At 38.3% G+C, this 27,689-nt stretch overlaps 1 long non-coding RNA gene across 1 annotated transcript in view; it reads left to right on the forward strand.

Annotated features, from left to right (window-relative positions):
* Positions 1-27,689, forward strand: part of LOC113458703 (uncharacterized) — an 89,444-nt gene extending 61,755 nt beyond the window's left edge. The window contains exons 3-7 of the long non-coding RNA XR_003379210.2: positions 11,438-11,588; positions 11,754-11,944; positions 21,715-21,918; positions 24,652-24,781; positions 26,118-27,689. This is a non-coding gene — a long non-coding RNA (uncharacterized LOC113458703). The remainder of the gene's footprint in view (positions 1-11,437; positions 11,589-11,753; positions 11,945-21,714; positions 21,919-24,651; positions 24,782-26,117) is intronic.

Here is a 27,689-nt window from a genome sequence, read left to right on the forward strand (position 1 = left end):
GCTGGTCCATTCCAGTCCTGAGGAGAATGGGAAAACAGCAGCTCTCCAGTGGATATTTCCACTGGATACAGATACTCTTCCATATCTCCAGTGACTCTTTCCAGAGCAATATATCTTTTGAGCACCTTCCCAGTCCCTGCCTCAGGTACCAGTCTGTGATACATTTCAAGAATACATGACCTTATAAAAAGCCTACTTTTCAAACATGGGGGACATAATTAAAATCTCTGAATTTTGCATTTGTACGTTCAAACCTGGCACCAAAGGCGTTAGCAGCTGCACATGTAAATAAAAAGAACAGTTGTGCATTTTAGCACAACACCTGTCTCTGGCAAAGGTATCTTTGGATGGGAGAATAATGACCGATAAGCAGAGAGTGTGTTTGTGATTTGGAACTGGCTCATGTCTTTCCATCTGTCTCTAATACAAAAGTAAAAATCTCCTCTGTAATTTTTGAGTGTGGAAGTTGCTGTTTATGTGTTAAAAGTCATGACGACCCTGGCAACTACACTCAGAAACTCAACTCTTTGGGATGAATTTAAAATGTTTTTCTCAGTTTAGGATTCATCATATTAGGGAAATACCTTGTTAAACGAAAGTGTCAACATTGAAAGTGTCTATCTCATCAGCAGATAACTTTCCTATATGATGACTTTTTACACTACTCACAGTCCAACCAGCTCTCCTGTGCAAGACAGTAAGGCCTTAAAAATCTCAATGATCCCCCAAGCAGATGTTCCTCATTACTGATTATCTCTGGAGTATTTAGAGCTGAAATCTCTCTTCCTCCTCTGTCAATCTTCCCCTCTCAATTTTCCTTCCATTCTAAACTTAAGCCATGTTTCCATCACCACATCAGACCAGGCTGTGGCACAGATTTGGTCTGGATCAGAACACACAGTCAGGTTTGTACCAAAACACTGACAAAAGCAGAACCTGACTTTCTACTCCTATGTCAGCTGTTGGAAGAAAGACAAGACTTAACTGGGCACAGTTTGTTCACAGACTTGTTCTTGAAAAAACAGGAAAACAAGAGTCTTTATGGGAGAAACATATATATATATGATTGATGGATATAGACATAGATATAGGTAGATATAGATGTAGATATAGATAGATATAGATCTGTTTGGGCTTATTTTGTTTGGGTTTTTTGGGGTGTTATTTTAAATACAAGTCCATTCAATGACCTGGTTTTCATATAAACACACAATTGTGTTGGTACAACTGTGACATGAAGGCAGGGACATGCCCAGTGCTGGGATACCTTCTCATGTCTCTGGAGTATGAGTTTATGACCTCAGTTTCTGTCACCTTCAAAAAGTGACAAAAGAAGGAGCTTTCTCTGGCTAGTTTCCCTCCCCACTTTAACTATTTTTTCTTCTTCCACAGCTATTTGTCTGTCTGTATTTCAGTACACTGACAAACTCCTTAGTGTCTGCTGTTCAGCAGGGTAATTAACACAGGTGTGTTAAATTTGCAGGGGGAACCTTACAGAACCTCACAGTAATTACATTTACGTGATAAATGTATTACTTATACTTTTATATTCCCATACAACATGGGCTTTTTTTATATCAACTTCTGTTTCAGGGTAACAATACACAATGCAGTCAAGGTGGAAATTAACGCAGAGCAATTTATGACTTTGTGCCTGCAATTTCCATGAGGATTGGTAGGTAAGGGAGAGAAATCTGATATTGGTACAGGCAGTATTAGTAACTAAAACTAAATCATGTCCTAAATAATTGTCTCATTACATTTCTTCAAGTTCATAGGCTAGACAGGAATATGACTATAGCTGACTGAATATGCCTGGTAAAGTGAGGGAAAATAGAAAATAATTTCCAGGCTTAGCCTAAAAATCTTATAATTTTTGACACACCAGAAACATTATGTGTCAGAGGCAGTTTTCTGATGATTTGGCTGCTACTGGATTCATTATGGTTTAACTTAGAGCTGAAGTGACCTGCTTCTCTGAGTAAAAAAAAAAAAAAAGGAAAAACAGGAAAAAAACCAACAAATACAAAGAAATGAGATAAAGAAAGTTATTTAGAGAAAAGTGGCCTTTAAAGAGGATCCAAGTATTTTAGATAATCTGTACATCAGGATGACACAGTCTTTATATAAATAACCATTTTTTCTCTCTTGCTCATTACTGTCTGCCTTTCCCCCCATGGTATGAATTCCCATGCATCCCAGCAGTTCCCATAGAAGGAAAAACCTGCTTTCAGCTGCACATTGCCATTTCCAAGGGTCTTGAGGAAAAGATGCTGCGGGTAGGTGATGCACTGGAAGTTTGCTGACCACTGTCCAGGCCTGTCTGGAACTCAATTAATCCATCAGCCATTAAATAAATGTTTCCCTGTTTGTCTGTAGTATCAATGCATTAGTGCAGTCTGCTCAGGATCCAAGCCATTGAAATAACAGGGTTAGGAGTACCCACACACTCATCATTTTCAGGGAATTCTGCCTCGTGCCTTGTTCTTCTCATTAGAAAGAAGATGAATCTTATTTGTTTCTTTTTTTTTTAATTTCTTTTGTTTTTTCCCCTCCTATTTATATTCCCCCACCCTTCCTTCTGGAAACCTTCCCAGAGCAGCATCCTCTCTCCTTCCCTGCCTTTCTCTGGGAAGCACTTTGATGCCAGCTGGCTTCCCAGGGGAGTTGAGGCAGCCAGATTTATTGCAACAAGGCAACACGAGCCCTTCTCTTGTCTGGGCTGGGAGGGAACAGGAACAACAAATCCTCTCTCATCATCTCACTATGTCACCAACACATCTGAAACTTTCTGTAAAAAATGTATAATTTAGTCAGTGCAAGCATCTTGCTTGTCAAAAGACCAGAAAATTATATTTGGTAATTAAGACACCAATTAATAGAAAAGTATCTATGGTAGGTACTTAGGTGTCCTGTGTGACTATGTCCCCAGCCTACAAGCTTTAATTTACCTGTCCTCAAACAATGCCAAGTGCACTGAAAAGAGACTTCAAAATTGGTTATTATTTATTTACTGTAATTTTTTTTCCTATTGGGATGGAAAAACTGAATATGTGAGAGAAATATGAGTAGGCAGGTAATTTTACCAACTTGCCTCAATGGATAATGCAAGTTTTGCCCTTACTCTCCTCTATCCTGTGTGTTACACACCTCCTACTTTACACTGCTTTGTCCCTGGGAGATGAGTAGAGACATTACCTGTCCAGGCTTTGCCTACAGCTTGCCTCATGCTCAGATTGCAAATATCTTCTGCAGTTCTTACCCTGTATAGGAAAAGGTGCATAAATAGGAATGAATATCTATTTATTGGCTTGCTAATGCACCAATATGACCCAAGGAGAAATTGCTTCTATTCACTTGCTAAATTAATTATATAGTTTCTCTTTGTCTCCTTTTATTCCTTCTATAAAATGAGAGGTGCTTGCATTCTTTGTCTGAAACAAGTTCCTTCTTTATGTGGTCTTAGATAGTTTGATGTTTTCCTGGATCTTTTTTCCATGCTGCATATAAAAATAAATGTCTCTATTGTGCAGTTTTGCTCAAAACAGTGTTGAGGCATTATAATTCCAATGCTTCTGAACCTTCAGTCAAGCTGCTTCTTGCTTCCACTGATGAAAACCCAAATCTGAAACTTGTGCAAACTCTGTTGTGATTCCTGCCAGCCCCTCCAGGCAAGTGCTGCTTCATACTACCTGCAAAGCAATGCCTTTGGATGGGCTGTCCTGAACCCATTTACTTCAAGTCTAACTCCAGAAATGTCATATCTTGATCATCACAGGTTTCTTCACTGGAGGGGAGTTCAGTAAACAGTTCATGGTGCTTAATTTCAAGTTAGGCTCAAAAAATGACAGTTGTTTTTCAGATACCCCAAGACTGCTACAATATCTTTTAGCCTTCCTCCCAGCCTTTGGTTTTGGTTATGAGCTGTCAGTAAAGAAACCACAGATTTGAATTATGCATTGGTAGCAGGTAGGTATAAAGTAGTCTATTTGTAGCTGTGCAAAAAATTGAGAAGAATGAACACTTTTAAAAGCAAAAGTTTTGCTTTAAAATAAAAAGTGCCTTATCATCAATAAGCAGGGACTCATCAGTAATGATGAAAAGAGAGATGTTGCACTGTAACACTGGCCTCCAGTCCTGCTTCCCTTCAGTGTCTCTCCCTGGGTACTTTCAGTAAAGTTTGTGCTTTGACTCTGCTCCAGTAGCTGCTTCCTCTCACTGACTACTTGAAATCAATTCAGATACCTGAAACACTGGCTGTGGCAAGTACAAATAACCAATATTTATCAGACGCCTGAAAATGACTTAGCAAACACAGCAGGGTTGCTACTTGATATCTATTTTATTTTGAGTGTAGACAGCCAAAGTCTATGATGTTATCTTAAAGAGAAAATGCCTGAGTGTGTCAGAACTGAAAGACTGATGGCAGAATGAATATGGGTGTCAGCACACTCACAGTGGGGCTGCTGCTTGCTGTTTATGAATGTGGGTGTCAGCACACTCACAGTGGGGCTGCTGCTTGCTGTTTCCATAGAATGAAAAGGTGTTCTCATGGGATCTCCACAGCTGTGTTGTGTCTAGGGATGGTGGAACTGGGGCTTCCCTTCAAAAACAGCCCAATTTAAACTCTGTACTCACACCAGAACAACTATTAAATAATCTCTGAAGGCAGTGGAAATGTTCCTCCCTGAATGAAGAGTAAGCAGAAGAGGATTTGGCTCAAGCAGGGCCATTTGAAGCTTAGTGGTCTTTGGTGAATTTGGTGGTAACCTTTGAGAATCCTATTGATGCCTGGTTGTTCACTTCCAAATATATTTGCTGTCAGTACTAGAAGTCCTCAGAAGTCTCCATGCAGAATTTTCCAAATTATGTTAATGTAAGAAAACTTCCCATTCCTGCTTCAGAACCTCTGACAACCATCAGTTACAAATTCTTGAAATTATTATTTTTTTAAATTTGATTTCTGTAAGTTCATACAGCCCATTATTACATCTCATTAGGGCCTTTAAAGCATGTCATATCCATTTAGAGCTTTTAATTTTGTTTTTGTTTATAGGTGAAATGTGGATTTGAACTTTATTGTGTTCTTTTGTATTACTTTACTGTTAATTCTAGAATTATTTTATTGGAAAGGAGGAATATAGATTATTAGCAAAGTTTCCCTTTTAGAGTAACTGACTTTCCATCTGGAGCATCATCTAAAGACAGTTTTATAATTTTTTTTCTTTTAAAAACCTTTTTTTCACTCTGTAAATTAATATTGTCACTAGTAGAAATGGTGCCTATAGCTCTGAATAGTAAATGTGCTGATTATCTCTAAAGTCCAATGAAACATTGTCAGCAATCACTCCATAAGCTTTTCATCCATGTGGGAAGGTCAGACCACACCTGGGAGTGCTTTGGAAATTCTGCTTCTCTAAAGACATTGTTTCCATTAATTATTTTATCAGAACTGACCTTCTGTAGCTGTTTCAGATGTTCTTTTCACTCTGCCTGTCTGGATGCTCAAGTGAGTAGCTCTCTGAAAAGCAAACATTGTTAGACTGTCAGAGGATCTGTCTAAGTGTGGGCACTGCAAACCACACTGCAGAAAACAGAAGGGCCCAACTAATATCAGTGGGATGTGAGTCAGAGCAGACTGAAATCAATAATACCTTTGTGCCTTGAAGCAGATTTTTTGGTATATATATATTTGCTTTAATCTCCTTCAGCTAAAACCAAATCCTGGAGGAAATAAGCTGGTTTCTGCTGGCAGGTTGTACTTGCACAAGAGAACATGAAATGATGCCAAAACCTTGTAGTGAGGTTTTATTTGAAGAGGACACCTGCACACTGGGAGCTGGCTGGAGACCAATGGTTCATTCATTCCTCAATTCAGTTCAATTCAAAATGATTTCATTGCCATGATAAGCTATAGAATTTATCCAAAGGATCAAAGAGGAAGATTTTTCAGATATGCTTTAGAGGATGGGTCAAATTTATTCATCTGTGTTTAGAAAAGTTTGGTCTCCAGCACACATTTAGCTACTATTTAATCCACCCCTCATCTGATATAAAGTTAATGTATTGGGTTTTTGTACAGACTATGAAGATTTTTCCTTGGTTTGTGTGCATACATATGAATAATTGTGTTGCCATAAGTGTGGTGATTGTTCCTATCTACCAACAGTAGGAAAGTTGGCCATTGTGTTTTGGACATTACAATGGAAGCTACATCTTTGTCTTCCCACTATCACTTTGTTTGCAAGGACAGTAATGAATGTGTTCATCCTGTGGGTTTCTCTAACTGAAGAAGCCATAATCCAAAAGCATATATTATGAAAAAAGCATTTCTTATGAAATTTTTTTGAGACAGCTAATCCTTTAAAAAATATAGGACTACCTAAATTCTAAAAAATTTTTTCCCAAAGATTCAGCTCTGAAACACAAAACTAAAAAATTACCATTTTTTAAAAAAGTTATTTTGCTGATGTAAATATCAATTGTGACGGCACACTAGAATCTTTTTTGACAAGGTAAAAATGCTGAAGCAGCTTGTGAAATTAGCAGCTGAAATGTCACTTCATTTTTCTCTTGGTACCAACAATAATCTTGGAAGACTGTCCAGTAAACAGAAAAATGAGTGTACCAGGAAAGAACATTTACATCTAGGTGTGCAGAATAGTTTCCCCTGGCAACTTATTGTTTTCCCTTCCTCCACCTTTCCTGTGATTCCAATGCCTTCAGTAAAACTTCAAACATGGTTAATCAAGAACTTGGACTGTACTACCTGCAAAGAGAACATCTCCTTAATGCCCAACCTCAACTTTTTCATAGTTTTTGAAAACACCATCTCTGAAATATTCTTCCCAGGCATCTTAACTGACGTGACAGTGCACATGGACAGTATAAGAAAGAATCCCTTAGAAATAGGAAAAAAGCCAAATGTAGAAATTGCACAGGAACTAAATGCCGGAAATGTTGCTGCACAATTGACTATTTGACATCAGTACCAACCATGAGGAGCTCCAAGAGCTGCACTCTGGCAGTTTCTGAGAATCCCTTGTGCATTCCCTGCTGTGGGTCAAACACATGGAGCAGTGGCTGAGGTTTGAGCTGCCAGCTTGCAAAACTCAGGCTTCAGCACAGGGCAGAAGTGCAGGGGAGAAGAGAGGGAGGGAAATCCTTGTTGTCTTCCCAGGAGGACAAGCTCTACATACCTATTCCTTCTCACTACCATGAATGTCTTCTGCAGCTTTATTTTGTGAAATTTTCAAGGCAGGATTTTGTTTGCTAAATCTTGTAAGGAAAGCCAAATCTTTATACTTGCATTTATGTAATAGCTATACCAGGATAATTTCTTTTTGGCTCAAACATCTCCTATCCTTCATTTAAATTTTTTTTTTGTGTCTGTTGTGCTCATAAGCTTCAGTTCTGCTCTACTCTGTTTACATAAATAAAAGGGAAATCCTACCCCTGCAGATTTAAAATTTATATGTTTGTAGCCCTTAAAATGGCTTCTGACTTATAAGCACAGCTGATAAACTGCAAAAAAAGGAAACTGTCCTTCAGTCCGAGATCATCTAAGTGACCACTGATACTACCCAAAACTAAATAGGAAATGAATTTTCATTAATACATATTTTAAAGTTCCTCTTTCCTAGGAAAAACTAAGAATGTGAAGGCTAGTTTGGTCTCTGGTTGGTTGGTTGGTTTTTTCTCTTGAAAGGGGAAGAAAACAACTAAGCAGGCTGAGAAAAAGGCACCCTACTCTTGCAACAGAGAGAAGACAGGAGCCAGCATCTCTGCAACCTTTAGGTGAGCATATTGAACATCCTTCCCTCTGGGATCATTGCTCTCAGGTGCCTCCCACAGTGCAATACCCAGCCAAAGCATCCTCCAGAGATAGGACTGGGAAATTCTGTGCTTCACAGCTTGCTGAACCAGCCCTTGCACCTGAACTTGGGCTGATCTGCAATGTGGTCTAGGTCTGCAAAAGCCTATTGAGAAAAGTTCTAAGTTCTACCAGAACTAGTAGTTCCTTTCCCCCAAAAAACTTCTGTTTCAATACACAAGGCTTTTTTCCAGCAAGAAAAAGAAAGATTAATTAAAAAGACTGAATAAGTTTTATCCATTATTTCTGTTGCAGAACTGGCATTAGCTAATGTCACTAGCTGTTTCTTGTGTTTTCTGCATAGCAAATTATCTTACCTGTGGAGCCAGACCTCTTCATCTTCTGACCATCTTCTGTTCAACTGAACTGAGAAAATAAAAGCTTAAGTAGTGTTAGACACAGAGGGACTGGTTAAAATGGGTGCAAGCATATAAATGTCAAATCAAACAAAGCAAAATGCACAGGTACAGTAGGGCACAGTGATGTTAATTTGGAAACACTGAGACTTGAAAGAGACATCATAGACTTGAAAGTTACCTCTCATGTGGAGACTCTGCTTTGACAGCATTCTGGTGGTAACAACTCCTGCATCCACCCTGGGCAGTGCTGCAGAGACAGGCCAGCTGTGGGATCCTTGTGTATGCTGCTAAAGGGAATGCCTAATAAGGATCCTGAAGCAGCCTTCCTACTTACAACTAGGGATGTTGAAAAAAACCTCTTCTGTAAATAAGGAAAAAAACCAAAACAAACAAAACCAAACAATCCCAAACAAACACAAAAAAACCCAGAAAAAATCAAACACAGGACTAACTTAACAAACTCCTATGATGAATTGTCAAAATACAGTTTCTCAAGTGATCTACTTCATCTGATATTTAATTCAGCTTTCTAAGTACTGGTTTTATTGTAAGAATCAATCTATGTGGTTGCTGGAAGAAAAAAGAAAACCAACACTGTTATTACCAATTCTTGATAATCAATTGCTGGAAATTTCCTTCTTACAGTAAACTGTGTTTAGTCTTATTCAAAGAGAAACTAAGCTTTAGATGCCACAGAGCATCACTTAAGAGCACCATGTGCCTTAAATGTCTTGTGTTATTATTCCACAGACACAGGTGTAATTTTCTGACTCTTCTTTGAAAAAGATTCCCCCACTTCCAAATACGTTACAGCAATGTCTGCCTACCTGCAGAGATCCTCAAATACAGTTTCAAAGGGAACTGCTTGATCTTGTCACCTCAAAGGTTGTTCAGCCCTGAGGCTGTTCCTCATCCCTCATCACCAGCAGAGAGCTCAATGTGACGCAGGACTGAGAAAGGACAACCAGCTCCCCAGCCAGAATTTCTGGGATTTCCCTTCCTGACAGTATGCTTCCCTAAGAGAAAGAATGGAAAGGTCTCCAGCTACCACCTGGAAAATCACAAAATCATTTAGGCTGAAAAAAACCTTTAAGGTCCTGAAGTCCACCTGTAGTGCTGCAGGGGTCACAGTGCAGGACCCAGAACCTCCTCTGTCCTGGGATTTGATCCTAATATGGCCAGATTCCATGCACTTCCAACACAGCAAAACTGCCTAATCTTGATGAGACACCACAGTTTCAGTAGTAAACAACCTTCTGAGAATGCAGCTGCTGAACAAGGACTGGAGAAGCCAAAAGAAGGCAAAATAACATCCTGCGGGTGTGTTCATCATCCTGCTTGCCTCTTTCAAGATCCCCTTCTGAGCACATGTGCTCATGCACTCAGGCAAACTAATTTTGCATTGGTCATAGACCTAGTGCTTTAATAAAAGGTAATATTCATTATGTGAGTGTTATTAACTTGGAGGGTGCTTCATTTTATGCTCACCTTCAAAACTACTGGCAATCAGCCTGTCTCAGATGGCTCTGTGCCATGCCCAGCAGGTTGTTGGATTTATTGCCCACAATCACCACTTTTGTCCAGATTTATCACACCTCACTGTGACCATTAGCACCCTTGATTACCTCTTCATCTTGACTGTTTTGAATCACGACTTTGATGTATAATATCTCCTCAAGCAAGGACATTTCCCCTTCAACAGCAACTCTGAATGGAACACAAACTACTGGAAATGCCCCATCAGCTTTTTCAGGTACAGAGAGTTTGTGGCAAGAATTTTATTTTTAAGAATATCAAGGATCTATTTTTTTTTCTGATTATTATTCCATTCCAACCAGTAGTCATCATGGTATGCCTGTGTAATCCAGATCCAGGACAACCATTATAAGTAATAAACACTAAAGGGAGCAGAAATTTATCTACAAGCCATAGGACCTCCTAATTGATTCTTCAGACAGAAACATCCTTCCTTATGACCACCTGTCTGAAAATATCTGCAAAATTCCCTACAATTGTCTATGAGATTTCAACTGAGTAACAGGAAACAACAAACTGACTCTGGCATATTGGTCAGTTTTTCTCTCTGGCATGAGGCTGCTGCAGTTTTCCCTTCTTTGCCTTTCTGAATTCCCCTTTTGTCTTTTGCTGCTTGGAGCAGAGATTAGGTTGCCCTTTGTTTAAAAAACTTCCATTGCCAATTCATGCTAGACCACAGTTATGAATCTACTGATAGTAATACAATGAAAATTTCTCTAAATTCTACTTCAGAAGAAAAGGAATTATTTTACTGAGCTTTTTTTATCCCCCAAGTGAAGCATATTGTTGCAATAGGTAGCAAACTTCATGGGGAAGAAAAACCCCAAGACATATCACAGTATGACATCTAATGAACTTTACTGCCTACTCTTTTTGACCTGTAGAATTCCCTGCCTCTCTGCTGCATCAGTGAGGACCACAGGTAAAAAATTCCAAAACAATTCCAGCATCTCAAATAATTTTATAGTCATTACAAACACCTCTTCTGCTTTTGTTCCATTCCTTCTTTCCCAGCCTGGCAAATTCTTAAGTCTATAATTAAAAACAGTCCCACAGAGGAAGTCTGTAATGGCAACTGTCCTGACAGGTGGAATAAAAATTAAAACTGGTGGGTAAGGAAGAGGTTCAAATAAAAACTGTTGTAATGAGTCCACCCAGGAGCCTGCATTTTCTTAGTTTGCTTGCTGCTAGGATCCTCACAGCCACCAGAACACCTGTTTTCTGTCACTGCAGCTCAGCTGTTGTTCACAAATTTCAAATATTTGTGCCAGTAATTAAATTGTGCCAGCAAACCACTATTAAATTTAGTTATTGCAGAAAGGAGCTAAAATAATTTATCAGATCTGAGTGGACCATCAATGTGTTTTTGAATTTAATGAAAATGAGAATTGGGTCAGCAGCAGGAAGAGGAGACATCAATTAAAAAATATATCTATACTGGAGTCTCAAAAGCCATTAACATTGATTTCAATTCAGGACACAGGGCCTGGCTGGAAAAAAACATTGAGGAATAATTAAAGAGGCTTTTTTTTTTCCCTATGGCTAGAATACAGTAACAGAGCTTCAAGAAGCGGAAGTAAATAAGATGTAATCACTCCAGAGAGCTATGAAGGGCTGTGAGAAGCTGATATCTTTATTTGCATTTTTAAAGTTGAATATTTGCTTTTAGTGGACAGGAATGTGGGACTGGAGCTGGAATTCATTCTGCCCCTTCAAGCTGTTCTTCTCCCAGGCTTGTCCCTGCACTGAGGCATGGTGAGAGCTGCTGCTGCTGAGGATGGTGCAGTCAGACAGGTTCCTCACAGCTGGATCCTGTGCAGGTAGGGCTGGTGACACACACTGGCTTGGTTTAACTGTGTTTTCATAAATAATGTAACTATTCCATTCTTGAGTCAAAAATGTGTGACTTCTGAGTCAGCCCAATCATGTGGAGAGTGTAGATGACATAGATTAACTGCTCTCATCTTCCTGCTCTTTATTTTCAGGTCGATATGCTCTGCTGTGAATGACCCAAACTGGATTGACTTTTCACTAAAAACTAAATCACAGATCTGGTGTATGGCCATGCAAACCTTGTTGCAGACTGGATCCAGGAAGATCTTTGGGTCTGCTAGCAGCAACTCTTCTGCTTCTGTCCTTGAAGAATTTTCATAACTGAAGCAACACAGCTGTCAAGGTCAGTGTTTTTTCAGTGTGGTTTGTGAATGAGAGGAATTACATGATAAAGAACTAAACTAAAATTTAACCTCCATATAAATGTCTTCCTCCCTCACCTATTCTTGAATAAATGTATATAATTCTGCTTTTTGCATCTTTGGTAGAACTTTTCTCATCTAATTCAACCCACTAATCCTGCGGAAAAAACTCTCCAGACTCAAAGGTTTATCTTTCTTGTTAGTTTGCAAGGATTTTTCTTTTTCTTCAGCTGATGAGTTGATCACTCACACAGCAGTCCAAGCTTCCTGAAAGTGGGAAATGGGGGAGAGAAGCTGAAAAATCCAGGGGCTTGAGTAATCCCCAAGAAACAGCAGATACACCACCTGTTTGTTTGCACCCTACTTTGAGAGCCATTCATTGATTTTTGCTGGACAGTCATTCACAAGGAAGGAAGGCAGGTAGGTTTGTATTCTTTCTAAACTTAATGCACTCAGGCTAGAAAAATAAGAAAAAAACAATTTTGTATGGGTTTGGTTGGCACATATTAGCCCTAATTCCACTAATTAGTGGAAAACAGCTTTTCAAAGGCTGAGTACTCTGTTCTCTGCACTAGACAATACTTCAAAACCTTCTAGTGCTATACCAGACACACAAGTTAGCTAGTTTATGTGTGCCAAATCAAGTTACCTATCAGAGTTTTAACAGCTTTCTTTTCTGGAAAAGGCAATTTGCTTCTTTTAGACACAAATGTATTTTAATTATGTTGGAAACAGTTATCAGAAAACTCACAACATCTTGATCAGAAATCTTGCTGGTCTAAGACTTGAGGGCTGGTAGTCAAACATCTTCTGGGGACCACTTGACTTTCTTCCATTTGCTTTTTTTCCCATTGGCTGTGACAAACCAAGCCACATGGTGTTTAAGGAACCTTGCAAAACCCATAGCTCTTGCCAGGTAAGTGTCTGTAGGTATGAAAATTTGAGCTTGCTGTTATTTGGAGTCACTGTCCCTGGAGGTGTTTCAGTAAAGACTGGATGTGGAACTCAGTGCCATTGCCTGGTTGACAAGGTGGTGTAAGGTAATAGGTTGGGCTCCATAATCTCAAAGGTATTTCCCAACCTAGTTGATCCTGTGATTTTTTGTGTCTAATTATTTCATACGAGCAGTGAAGCTGAAAAATATGTATATCCTGTGATGCACATTCAGGTCATTAAAAAAAAAAAAACCAACCAAAAAACATCAATTGAAACACAGTTGAAGTTTTGCAATGCAAACATTCTATGATATCTGCCTGGTGGATGCATTTGCACCTTTATAGTAACTAAAGTATTTGCACCTTTATAGTAACTAAAACATTTCCGTGTACATGCAGGAGTTCTGCATCCAATATGCACTCTATCAAAGCTGGCTTAAAAAAATTGAAAAAATATCACCAAAGCAATTAGGTAATTTTTTTGATACTTTTCTTTCTTAGATAAAATTAACTGATATCACTACTGTCTTCATTAAATGGTAGCTCAGTCAATGACATTCTACATGTAACTTTTAGATATTGGTGAAAAACAAAATTAATTGCCCAAAATATGGACAATTGCAACATGAACAGAAGAAGGCAGAAAGTAAAGCTACAGATCTTGAAAAGAGCACACTTGGCCAGCATTTTCAAAATTGATTTTACTGAAGTATGACTACAATTGTTAGCAAAATTACTTGACAAATAGAAGGCTCAGCAATTATTGATTTATGATTTTAGCTAAAATCTTATTAAAATTAGCTTCTCTTACAAAACTAAGTATTTGGTACAGATTATCTCTAATATCATGGGGGCTTCTGCAGATCAGTTGGAATTCAGTTCCTTTTGCTTACTTGCATCTGCTGTCAGCACATTTTGGCACGATTCTTTATCTTGCACTTACATTGGTCTGAGAAGGACACATGAGTGATCTCTGAAACCTCTGGAGAAAAAAAATATGTTGATTAGTTAGTCTTGTTTTGTTTTTCTGTCTGAAGTTTTGGGAAGATCAAAAGAGTATTTTATCAACAATTTCCTAAGTCTGTAATAGATTTTTTTCTCTTTTGAGCAAAATCAGAGGCTTAATTTAAAGCCATCTGGTTTAACATTAATGACTTTTATAGAGCATAAAACTGGCCCACAAATCAGCTCTTAGAGAAGTCATTCCATTTCTGAGAATATTTGGTTAGATAAATAAATTTGCCTTTAAATTCTTCTCAAGCTGTTCTTTTGCACAGAAATGACTTCATGTAGAATTTGGGGGTCTGGAATGAAGGAAATGACATAAGAATATATGCCCTTCACTACTTCTGGAAAAAAAAATGTCATAAGGCCTGAGGCTCAAACATAGACCCTTTGATCACAGGACTGAAATATCCTTCCATTTTCAGATATAACCCCATCATGACCTTTAGAACTAAGGTGGCATCAAATCTTCAACTGAAAGTGTTAAAAGACAAAATGTAGTTTTTTAGGGATTATGAGTAGTTGGGGTAGAAAATGAAATTGCAAAACTTCTAATATTCCCTGACTTGACACAGGTAGAACCTAGCATTGAAAAAAATCAGTTTGAGAATCCCAATCATATTTGTGAGCACAAGTCTCAAGTGCACAGCTAAATTTGTACTTTCAACATGTTTGCACTCAAACGTGCAGATGCTACAATGGAGCTATTTCTAAAACGTTTCCAGAGTATCAATTTACTGTTGGCTGGAGAGGATGTTCTCATAGAGGAATCACTGGCAGGGGTAGGTCAGGGGCACAGCCAGTGGAGCAAGGGAATTTGAAAAGCCACCTCAGGTGGGTGAGCTCCAAGATGTGAGGGGAATTTATTATCACCTGAACCTATCCCTATGAAAACTGCACCTGGACTTAATAAATAAGTTATATCTGAAGATAGACCATTTTAATTTATTCTTCCTCTCCTGTAAAATTCCAAGTTTCTTTGCTTTGATGACACAGCCTGTCCCAGGCTTTTCTGCATCTTAGCAGCAAGCAAAATACTGTCCACTATCTTGTACTTGTCATACCAAACCCACCAGTTCACAACCCCTCATTTCCAGGGAAATCCCTGAGCATCCCATTCATCCCTGCCCTCCTAGTGCATACATCCTGGCCTTGCGTCAATCCTCCTCCTTCCTCCACTGGTTTAATTCCAGCTTCCTCTGGCCCTCTGCACAGTCTCTTGCCATCTGCAGCAGCCTTCCAGTACCTCTCTGCCTCATTAACTCTCCATCCCTTATCTCATCTGCAAACCTCTCCTCATTCCTCTGCCTGCACCTCTTAATTCCTTCCACTCTCTTCTCTGTTATTGGCCTTTGTCTCTCTTTAATATGTTCTGCAGGCAGTATCTTTCTGCCTCTGTTGGGCTGTAATTTATACAGTATAATATCTATGGTCTTGTATTATTTATTTTGTAAAGCATTTTAGGAGAAGTGTTTACATGAAAGGAGCGATGAAAAATAAACTTGCATTGAATTATTGATAGTGTGTTAAGATGAGCTTGTACTATTGTCATCTCTTCTCTTTTTCTTTTCTGTCTTTTCACTTCCCTTCTCAAAAATTTCCCAGAAATTTTATCTAAGTCTGAAGTATGCCGCTCTTAATAACTGAGCAGTGATAACTTCATGGAGTTAAATGTGGGTAATTGATGGGGTCTGAAAGCAATGCTGTCCAAAGAAAGAATGAAACTTTGAAACAGAGCTCACCAAAAGAAAATGGAAAAGATTATTTAACATAATTCTCAGGGGCTTATGGCCTTGGATAATCAAAGTTCATGGTCACACTCTGGGGACAGAGAAAGAAGAGAGCAGCAGGAGGCTCTGCAGTGAGATCTGTCCACTTGCAGATACACCAGCATCACTGAGGAAATGTGAGGAGTGCAAAAGTCTTCCTTCTTCCCAAGGCCATGTTTGAGGAGCATGGTGGAGGTGCCAAGTTTCCAGAGCACAAAAGCCACCTGGCAGGTTTTATGTCCAGAGTATCAGCTAAAAATAGGAGAGTCACATTACTGGTCACAGCAGTGTCAGGCCTTTAATACATTGACAAAGGGTTTTGCAGAAAGGAAGGAGGTGCCCAGTGGAAATGAAACTTGGGAATGAATCTTGTCCTTCGGGTCGACTGAACAGCCCAGATAGATAATTACAAAGCAACAGCAAAGGTAGTCAGGCAGAATAACTTATATATATATTTTAAATTTATTCTTTTAATTTCCTTTCCAATTCTTTTTTCATGAATTGCATAGATATGAATATCAGTCATCAGTTAAAGTAGAACTTGAAAGTCTTTCATAAAATTATTCCTCTGAATCTCCATTTTCATTTTGCCTTTCTGTTTCTCTCATTCCTTCTTTATTTTTTTATTTCTTTTCATTTTGCTTGCAATTACCTGCATGAAGCTTATTTATATGTTTAATTTGCCTTATGATTACAGGTACATTCTCACACTCTGGTAATTATCTCTGGAGCAAGATATGATTGACATAGCTAATGATAGCTAGCTTCAACAGAAGAGTCTGCAGTTCTCTCCTTTGCCTGAGAAATGGCATATCTTTATTCAAATATTTACAATAAAAGGAGAAAAGGTCATCTCAGACCATGGCCCAGTTATTGTTGTAGGTTATGAGTCCTTAGCTAAGGCAAGTCATTGCAAGTTGGGGTTACTGGAAGTGAATTACAAGGTCTAAAGCTCTGCTCCCTATTTCTTATGTACTGCCTTTCCTGCACTGTTAACACTGCAGAATACTTCATGGCCACTTTATGTTCTGCAGGTAAATGAGATGTTATGAGATGCTCAGGAAAGCTAAAAAAAAAAAATTTAAAAAATTCACTCATCAAAGCAACATTTCTAGAAATAAGAGTGTAGGAGTAAAATGTGAAAATATTAAATTGCAGCCGAAGAGAATATCTGGGTAAAACATGCTCTGACATTTATTGTATTAATATGAAGGTGTTAAGATTTATCGCACTATGAAATTTGTGTCTGCAGCCAAGGGTGGAGAAAACAGCCCCATTGGCTGTATCTGGGGCTGCTAGGGAGGCAACAAGTAGGGAAATAGAAGGGAAAGAAAGACTGGTGTTAATGAATTTAGGACTTTTAGGTGAAACACAAACTCAGCCAAAGTGAGAGACATGCCAGTGTCTTGGCCAGCCCTGGGTGCTGATGTGGCTGAGCTGCCCCATTTGTTACAGGTGAGAGGTCTCCTCACTCTACTCAGTGCTGGGCTGCTGCTAAGGAGGACCCAAACTGAATTTCAGTTTAGGAGAACTGTCTTCAATAAAACCAGGTGGGATTTCTTTCTGCAGTGGGTTAACACATGTAATTAATAAAAGAGCAGTAAGAGCACTGATGTGATATTTGTATTCAGTGTTGCATGGAATAAATCAAGAAATTTCCTTGCTTATATCTCCAGACAAAACACAGCCTAATCAGTACTACATCTTCTGAATTTGCATTTGAGGACAAAAATGAAAGATTTTTTTAACAGTCATGTAGCAGAAGTTATGATGCAACAGATTAGAAATGGGGCTTCACAATCACTTGTTACAGATGAACTGCTGTGAGGACAAATTATTAGATGACATTTAACCTATGCTGGCATTTTTGTTTGCCCTTAGAACATCACCTAATTAAATGTGGATTTATTCTGACAAGCCAGATGGTCCTTTGGTTACTGCAAGAAGTCATGACATGCCAGATCTATTCCTGGCTCTGCCACTTATCTGTCCTGTGACCTTTGCAAATCATTTAACCTCTTTACACCTCCAAATTCCATTTATGAGCCAGAAGAATAATGTGGGTTTTTTAATATTCAAAGGCTTTGCACAGTCCAGTGCATTAAGATCACTGGCTGCACCACTGTTAATGAGAGGACAACAGATTGAAGTTTGTGGAGCTGCTATGGTCAGCTGGCATTAACTGCTCCATATCCCCTGACTTAAATGGACTCTGACTAATTCATGCTCTCTGAAGATTTGCCTCATTTTGTGTTCTCATTTAATTTGCAATCTGAATATTTCATTTGCTGTATTTTACCATTAAGGTCCCGTTCTCTTATATTGTTTTTAATAAGCTATTAACAAATTTATTCAAGGGTAATAAATCCTTATGAAGTCACAGAAATCAATTACTTGCTCTTATTGCTGCTAATAGATACCTCACATTTCAGCCATGTGTGCTTCCAAGATGTTTTATTAAAAGTAGTTATAGCTATGTCAATTTAAATTTTTAAATTAGAAGTAATTTTAATCTCTTCTCAGAATTAGATTTTTTGGGAAATATTTCTATGCCTTTGAAATTGGAGAGGTTCTTTTCCTTTCAAATTGGGACATTTAGCAAAACCAAAAAACATCAAAACCTACTCTTACACTTTTCTCAATCTTTCCAAGAAACACCAAAGTTATTCAAAAAATATGACTGTTTTTTTTCAGAGAGGAAATCTAGAAAAAAAAGGTGTAGCTGTCACAAAGTGCAAGTAGAGCATTTGATTAAAAAAATCTCTCTACTCCTTTATACTGGACTCAGGGATGCTCCTTCTTATCAGAGTAAATAAACAAACATATCAGAAGGAGCTCATACAGTCATGTCCTTCCTCACTCTTATCTTCACCTCCTAATTTTCTAAAATTTTTACATACTTTAACATTTTAATGTACATTTACAAAAGATTTTTTTGATCCACAGCATCACTCAGCAATAAATAGGTCCTTCAAAGTATTTTGCTTTAATTTCTTTACAGCCCATCCAGGAAAGTTGCCTAGACTTTAAAGCAGAGGCAACTACTTTTTTTCCCCATGTTTTGTTGAGGTTGGAACTTTGATTTTTCAATTATAAACTTAATAATTTGCATATTTAATTATTTGCTTCTATAAATTCAACTTTCAATGCCATTGTGCCTACATTTGGAATCAGAGGTCTCTGACGTGTGTGATTAATTGCTAACTGTTTTTTCTTATACACTTTTTCTGTTGACTTATTTACTTGTCAGAAGATGAAGGTGATATGGATGTGTCTTTTGTATCCCAAATAGCAATAACAAAGTTGACTGTTTCTGCAAATGCTTTCTGCCTTCCCGATGCCATGGATCCTTGCTTCAACCTCTTCAATAACAGAGGCAAATTTTATAAATAAATGTAAATTGTGAGAAAAACTTATTACGGCAACACTGACATGTCTGAGGTACCTGCTCAGTTTATAACATTTTGGATTGCAATTGGTTTCTGGAACTTAAAATAGATAGAAATTGGAAGAATCAGTACCAGATGAGATGTTTCTATCAGAAATCTCAGTGATTCATCAAGTAGGCATATGGCTACACTTCTTCAGGAGTCCAAGATGTATAATGGAGTTTTAATAATATCCCCAGGAATCCAGTTTTAACAGCTTGATTTAAAGCTCCTGGTAGGGAGTATTTCCATTGGCACTACTGGGGTTTTAGTCAATATGCTCACACCTCCAGGAAGCCTTCATTTGCCCTGGCCATGCTGCTCATGAGTCACCACCACATCCCTGGCACTGAGCCCAGGCAGCAGCATTTGGCTCTGGAACCAGATTTGCCTTGGGATGATGGACGTGTTGATCTGGGGTTTTGACTCGAACTCTTACAAGAAATATTATTCCTTCTTAGCTCTCAAGTGAGCTTTAAAATTAATAAAAGATGGAAATCTCATGGTCTTCATTAACTATGGAATAGCACACAATTCCAACAACCCTGAGGTTTCCTTCTTGCATGTGACTTCTCTAACCTGACCATCACAAGGGCTCTCCCATCAGTCCAGCAGTATTGGTGTTACTCAACCTCAAGCTTTTCCACAACATTTTCCTGGCCTCTCAAAAACATTTCTCAATGGCTTGCCTACTACTTCATTAAAATGACCATGTGTTTCTGTTCCCCTCAACAATGGCAACAAACCCACTTTTCCCATGGGAAGCTCTGACACTTGTGAAGAAGCTGTGCTGTAAGTGACCCCTGTTTCAACAAGTGCAAGATGGGAGTTCTTTCTAGGGAGGCTCTTTCTAGGGCTCTCAGCTTGGTTTTGCTGTTCTGTTCAGCTCTGTGTTAGAACTGGCTGTAGGCTGTCTAAGCACCATCCCAATTATTTGAACCATTTATTAGAAACAGAGAGTTCAGTCATGTTTGCTCTTCTTGTCCTTGGTGCATTTCATACCCATCCAAACAGGTGAGCTGGGATCTTTCTGTGCAAACAAAAGCATTCACTCTGATTTCTGATGTACTTCACATCATTTGCTGGTTGTAAAATGTTCACTAATTCAACTGGGGAGCAGAAACCTTGTCATGTGATGTAATTATTCACCCACTGCAAGCAAAAAACAACATATAAATAAAAGCAACTGTGTGTGGAGCTGCCATATGCTGAAGTTTACTGCTAGAAACTATGTGATGAGAGCTGTGACTAGCAGACACTTGTTACATGTGTACAATGAGTATTTTTGACCATCTTTTCTCAGCATATGCATGAGTGTAAAATAATATTTTTTATGGAAAGTCTCTCTAGAAATCTCAGGTATGACTTAAAGTAAAAAACTTAAAGTCCCAGCATGATGCTGTATTTTTTTTCTAAGGAATGTATTCAAATGGTTTTCTGGGTAGGTTTATTGCTCTGAAAATGTGAGTCAAATTCCATGAAAAGTTTGCAATGTTTTTCTGAACAAAGAAGACTGAACACAGTGAAACTTGCTGAAAAGGTTGCATGAATTTTAAGTCCTCCTGTATGAGCAACACTGTGGGATTAAAAATAAAAAGGCTGGGTTTATAAAGTTCCAATCTATATCTACCTGAAACAAAGGAACAAGAAGGTAAGTGAACTCAAAGTAATCTTTTGCTTCAAACCTTGCAAAAACTCAAGCATTGAGTCTCACTATGAGTCTCGTTGAGAACACCACCCTGTATAAATCAATCATACTTTTGCAAGGACTTGGCCCTCTGACCACAGAGTCATGAAAGGTTATTACAAGTTTGTCATATTATTGCTGTATAGTAAATTTCCTGCTTACCTGCAAAACACACACACAACGGAAGGAAGGAAGGGAAAATACAATCTTCTTTAAAATTACTTTAAAAAAGAAAAAAGCATGATCTTTTTTAAGCTCTTTTCCTCTGAATAGAATACACCATTTCTTCAGGGGTTTTTTTTGGGTATGTTTTGAAGTGGGCAGGAATCACCTCTTTTGCAAATGACTTTCTGCACTGTGGAACCTGTACTCCTCTCCATAAACAAAATAATGCTATGGTAGCAAGTACAAGAGGAGTTTGTCCCTGGGACCATGCAAATATCTCTGATAACATCTGAAGATGATACCAGAATGATATCTTCAGCAGTATATAAATTTTCTTTTTTTAATAAATCTTTAAACATCTGTTCCTCTTCAGAGTTTTCTTTACTTCGATCACTCAGTCTGCATGACAGTTATTATTTTCATGAGCCTTCATAAAGGTGTTTGAGCTTGCAGAAACCTTCTTGCAAATTGAACTAACCAGGAGGAATTAAGAAAATGGAACCAGATGTATCTCGGGAATTTCTTTGAACCTAATAAAGTATTGTCTATGGCGAGTATCCAGAATTCATTACAATCTTCTCTTCTTAGACCACAGGCCATGGTTCTCCTTTCACTAAATGAGAATAATTACCTTAAAACACATGTAGCTGCCCTAGTGCAAAACCATTGCAATTGGCAGAGAAAACATGTTCCATAGATTTATACTTATTCCCTTATAATAAATTTTCTTGATCTTATTTAATTCTGATTCTGTTTTTAAAGGTAGAAGAAAATGAACCAACATGTTTCCTCAGACGCACAGCTACAAGCTTCTTAAACTGATCTTCACTTCAGCACAAGCCGCAGAAGCTTCACACTCAGCAGAGAATTCCCAATGAGGCCTTGGGAACACTCAGCACCTGCCTTCAACAAATTAATCCCTCAGGAGATAAGAATCCAACATCTTAGAAGGAATGAAAACCTTTTGTAAGTGAATGCTTTTATTGTCTATTACAGTCCTCATATGAGTTTACTTAACAGAGAGTTGCCAAGAGACCACTGACACTTTGCATTTTCTGCAGGTCCTTATGTATTTTCAGGAATACACAGGAAGCTGCTGTGAATTTACAGAACAGTTTGTTCTGGTGCATCCTAGTCACAGCTGTGTGTGTTCATGTCATGAGTAATTAGGCAGGCAGAAGAGGTGTGTATAACATCTTTACTCATTTTAACCAACAGCCTCTTTCAAATTCCCTCCTGTTGTTTCCTCAAGAGGTGGCATGGAAATTTCTACTAGCACATTTAATTAAGTAAAGCAGAGATTAGTTAAGACCCCTCTAGCTCCATGAAATTAAAACACATTCCTCCTAGGGAAGAGACCATAATAAGTTTCTCTACACCTGGTCATGATTGCAATTCCTGAGTCCTAGAAAGCTCCTGAAAGCCTCTGGTCTGTCAGGTGCAAAGGCAGAGAGTTCTGGACAGGTGTGGGATGTATGGTGAGGGTCAAACACTCAAATTGAGCCTCTTGATACAATTTTCTCAAGCACTGCCAGAGAAGGGTTTAGCAGCATGGGTTTCAGGTGTATCTGAGTTTCCAAACTGAGTCTGTTGTGCCTGCTCCATGTCCTAGAGCTGCTCAGGGGATGCTGGAGCATTCTTCCCTTGGCAGGTTTGAACCCACTGCCCCTTGCCAGTGGCAGAGCTTCCACCCAGGAGGTGCAGATGGGAGCTGCACTGCTCCAGAACTTGTAGCTGACTAAAGGACCAGGTCTCTGGCCTTCAGAAATCACTGCTCATAATTCAGCATTTTTAGAGCCTCTGCTAAAAGAGAAGAAGGCAGTAGATAAAGCTGCTCTGTGTAATGGCACACTTCCAGTTTGGCAGGGGAAGAGAAATTAAAGCAAGGAGGACACCTGATGTTGTGATGTTGTGGGTCCCCAGGACAAAGTGAGAGATGAGAATTTGACTCCAAGTTCTCAGAAGGCTGATTTATTATTCTATTCTATTCTATTCTATTCTATTCTATTCTATTCTATTCTATTCTATTCTATTCTATTCTATTCTATTCCATTCCATTCCATTCCATTCCATTCCATTCCATTCCATTACTAAAACTATACTAAAAAGAATAGAGAAAAGATACATCAGGACGCCAGAAAAGAATGAATAATAAAAACTCATGACAGACTCAGAGTCTGACACAGCCAGCTGTGATTGGCCATTAATTTAAAACAATTCACATGTTTGGAGAAACAATCTCCAGGCCACATTCCAGAATAGCAAAACATGGAGAAGCTGAGGCTTCTCATCTTCCCAGGAGAAGAAATCCTGCCAAAGGGATTTTTCAGAAAATATCAAGGTGACAACCTGAGATGTAGAAACCACCTTCTTCTTCAGTAGCTCAATGCTTGACAGTGATTTTTGGCTCAGAGACCAAAACCTTTGGTTTTTAGCTAAAATCAAGAATAGAGTTAAAGCTTACTAAATACAAGTAAGCACTATTTTAGTCTAGCCACTCAAGAATTAGTGCTCTATAGAATATGATTTTTTCCTGTTTTTTTTTTCTTCTCTTCTGTGCAGTCAATGAGAGATAAGCAGTAGGTAATCCAAACCAATCCAAATCCATTACCATTCCAGTGACTGAGGTCTTTCTACCAGATAAAGATGGGCTTGCCCTGGGTTTTCTGAGCTGCCTAAAAACATCATTGAGGAGGACTCTGCTGGCAGATGAAGGAACAATATTTTTAGAAAATTTTTTTAATCTATCTCCTTCATTCACCTAAGTTGCTACAGTAGCTAAAGTGTAAAGCAGTAGTTTTTTAGCATATTTTTTAATAACACAAAGAAAATAAATCTGGAAATATCTAACACACCTGGAGATATCTAACAAGTTACAGACAGGGAGAGCAACTGGTTTATCAGTCAGAAAAACTACAGAAAACCTTAGGCCATAAAATTAATTTTTTGTTGCAGCTCAAAACAATCTATGCTTTCTTATATAGGCAACTAAATATAAATATGTATGTTCGTATAGAGATTCCACATGGATTTCATTCAAGGATTCCTTAATGCATACATTTTTCCTTTCTAAAGACATTATTAAAAATGCCTGAAATCGCCTGAAAAACAACCTAAATTTTATTACAGGTATAAACAAAATTGAGTCTGTCTAAAAATCTAATTTTTAATTTCTACTGAGTTGTAGACATACTAAATCTTAAAGTCTGAACTCTCTCTGAAAAGTATTATATTTTTTATATTCAGACATATACTGAAATAGGAACAATAAGGACTGTCTTTTCCATAAATCTATTCCACCATGTCAAAAAGCCATTTTCTGAAAGTGTCATATTCATTGAATTATTTCTCAGCTGTTGTTGTCACTGATATTCTATTGAGTAATGTAAATTTGAAATATATAAATGAAAGAAATATTATATGGTGTATTGATCAGCCAATGCTGATTTTTTAACCATTTAAAACTCTGTACACTTATTTGAGCAACTTCCACTGCATTTTCTGAACAAATAATAAAGAAAAATATAGTTTTGCTAAAAGAGCTGAGTCCCAAAGGTACCCTGTGCTCTTCAAATAAAGAATAATTCTGTATATTGTTATTGTATATTGTCTACCTTGAGATCTGGTCCTGTCAGATTAAAAAAGAGCTGTTATTGTCCTTAGTCTAAAAATACTGTTTCTCTTTTTGTTGCATGTCAGACTCCATCAACTCTCTCCCACAAGGTACATCTTGCTATCACATCCCTACATCCAGAGCTGCAGAGGAGCTTTCTCAAACCCTAAAACTCTGCAGAGAACACCTGAAATTTTGCTTGACTCTAACCTCAAGGTACAGGAAACTCACCTTTTATACCTCTGTTTTCCAGTGGTTTGTCTACAACCCCCTGGAGGTACTTTGGCTGTTTCTAGGGAAGGCAGGAAATATAGCTAACAAAAATAAATCTGTACTCACTAGTCTTATATTTGCAGCTCCATTAGGATTTTTTTTCAGGGTATATTAAACACAAAATTTTGAGAACTTTTGCTCTAGGATCTTACAGTCTAGATATTGGGCAGCTGGCAGTATATGGAAAAAAGACAAGTAACAAGGAAACTGGGGAAAAAAGGATGCAACAGAAATTTGCTGAAAGTACAGATGCTGATGGGATAGAATTATTATTATTATTATTATTATTATTATTATTATTATTATTATTATTATTATTATTAATAATAATAATAATAATAATAATAATAATAATAATAATAATAATAATAATAATAATGTTGTTGTTTTGTTGTTATTACTGCTCTTGTTGTTGTTATTATTAACCTGAAAAGAAACCATAACCCTTGAGCACAAAAGTATCAGTGCAGACAAAATGTTCCATATGCCTGTGTATAAATAGACCTGGTAGAGAGCATAACAATAGCTCTGCTGCTGCTCTCTCAGAGCTGAGCTGAACCTGATGAAGACAAGGGGGGATTGTTTCTTGCTGCTTTCACTGAGGATGAGAGGGAGCCATTGTAATGGCACTGCCTATTAACAAGGATGTAACTCAATGAGGCCAACAGTAATTGTACAACAGGAAGAGCAGACTGGGTAGGTTTGACATGTCCTCAAATTGGTTGTCTCTGTTGGAAAGCAGTGGCAAGCTCTGCCTCTGCCCCCTAAATACTTAAAGGAAAGAACAGCCTAATCACTGCAAGTGCTCGTTGCCCTGTACTGTGGGTCAATCCCAGAATAATCAGTTTCTGTGACTCATGTCTGTAGGAATCGTACAGAGCCACAGAATCGCAGAAACTCTGTGCTGGAAGGGATCTGAAAGGTCATCTAAATCCAATTCCCCTGTCATGAGCAGGGATACCTTCCACTAGGCCAAGTTGCTCAAAGCCCCATACAACCTGGCCTGGGACATTTACAGAGATTAAACATCTGCAGCTTCTCTAGGAAACCTGTACCAGAGTCTCACAATGTGAAGAATTTCTGTCTGATATCTAATCTAAACCTAGCTCTGTTGGTTTGAAGCCATCACCCCTGTCCTATCACTAGGTGACCTTGTGACATGTCCCTCTCCAGCTTTCCTGTAGGGCCCCTTTGAGTCCTGTAAGGTGCCCTAAGGTCTCCTTGGAGCCCTCCCTTCTCCAGGTTGAAAAATCCCAATTTTCTCATCCTGTCAACACAGGAGAGGTGCTCCAGCTTTCTGACCATCCTCATGGCTCTCGTCTGGACTCCAACAGGTCCCCATCCTTCGGATGTTGGAGCAATCCCACCTCCTTGCTCATCACGCAGTGTAAGAGGAGCTGAACCTGGTCTGTGGTGTCTGAACCAAAATAACTCAAAAGATGCCAATTAGCAACTGTATTTCACATTTAGTTTGGGTAGTGGGTGTTTTCTTTAAGAAACAAATTACATCAAAATATAAACTGTTTTTCAGCTTTTGTTTGTATTTTTCCCTCTCCTTCGTGTGTGTGTCTGTGTTTTGGGCATTCATTTCCTATACCCTAGGAGGCATTAAAAAAGGTTTATATTTTCATTTTGTGGCAGTGAGTCTGATTACACCATTCAAGGGAACATGCAATGGGCAGTATTTGTATGATTTTGTCAAGACAAATATTTATCTTTCACAGGGGTGTTATGGCTAAGCAATTCATACTTCATTACAGAAGTCACATATGAGAACACCCTCTTGATTTATTGTCTGTGGCAGAATTGGACTGCCAGCTCTGAGCTATACTTTCTTAGGTGTCAAATTCTGAAGTACTAATACATCTAATTCTTACATATATATATGTCTGAGGTTAGTAAATGATTAGAATTATTAAAGCTCTTCAGTTCTTCAGCCCTTATTTTCAATCTTCTTAATTGCCAGAGTCTACCATTTAGATCTAATGGAAATGTTGTAGGAGGAATATTTTTTCTATTTTATTGAAGCATTTTATTGAATTTTATTTGGTGTTTTTAAGGCAGATTGTTTTGGCAACAGAAATCTCCCTGGTGTCTACTGGTTATGGAGAAAAAAACTTTCTCCTGCCCTCCTCCTCTAAGGCTGACTTCATAGAATCACAAATTGATGTTCTGACACTTTTCTGAGAAATAAAAGACTTTTTTTCAGAGTTCTCCTCTTCACAGGGAACAACAACAACAACAACTTGTGAAACGTTGATGGGTGCCACAAATGAAATTGGCCTTCTCCAGCTGGTTTTAATTTCCACAGTAAGGGCACACACAACTTCCTTAGTCCTTTGTGAATTCATCTACTTGAGACTCCCTATGTGGCCATTTTTCCATGAGCTGCCACACACAGGGCAACCTCAAGTGGCATCTGTTGTATTTACATTCAAACATTTTCTCAAAGGAAATGATAACCTGTAGTTCATGTTAGTTTTTAAATCAGAAATCCTGGACAAGCACCTTTTTTATCATAAATTTAGTTTTGCCAGATTTTAAACACAAGAAAAGAAGCTCCTTTGTTAAAATAAAAAAAATGGAAAGAAAGTAAATAAATGGGAATTTGTGAATGCAGAAAATTTCCTCTTGATTTTCCTTTCTACTGAAAAACTAACAAAAAAAAAATTCAGATGTCCTGCCCAATGTCTGGACAATCTGGACCCAATGGTCTAAAATGCATTAGCAGACATTTAGAGCTTGGGATCTCTGCATCACATTGTCTGGCCAAAAAACTATGGCTGGCCAGTGTTATGGTTCTATCCTGGCAGTTAGTTTAGCACCATGGAGCCACTATCTCACTCTTCCC

Source organism: Zonotrichia albicollis, chromosome 4 (assembly GCF_047830755.1).
Source record: "Zonotrichia albicollis isolate bZonAlb1 chromosome 4, bZonAlb1.hap1, whole genome shotgun sequence".
NCBI lineage: Eukaryota > Metazoa > Chordata > Aves > Passeriformes > Passerellidae > Zonotrichia > Zonotrichia albicollis.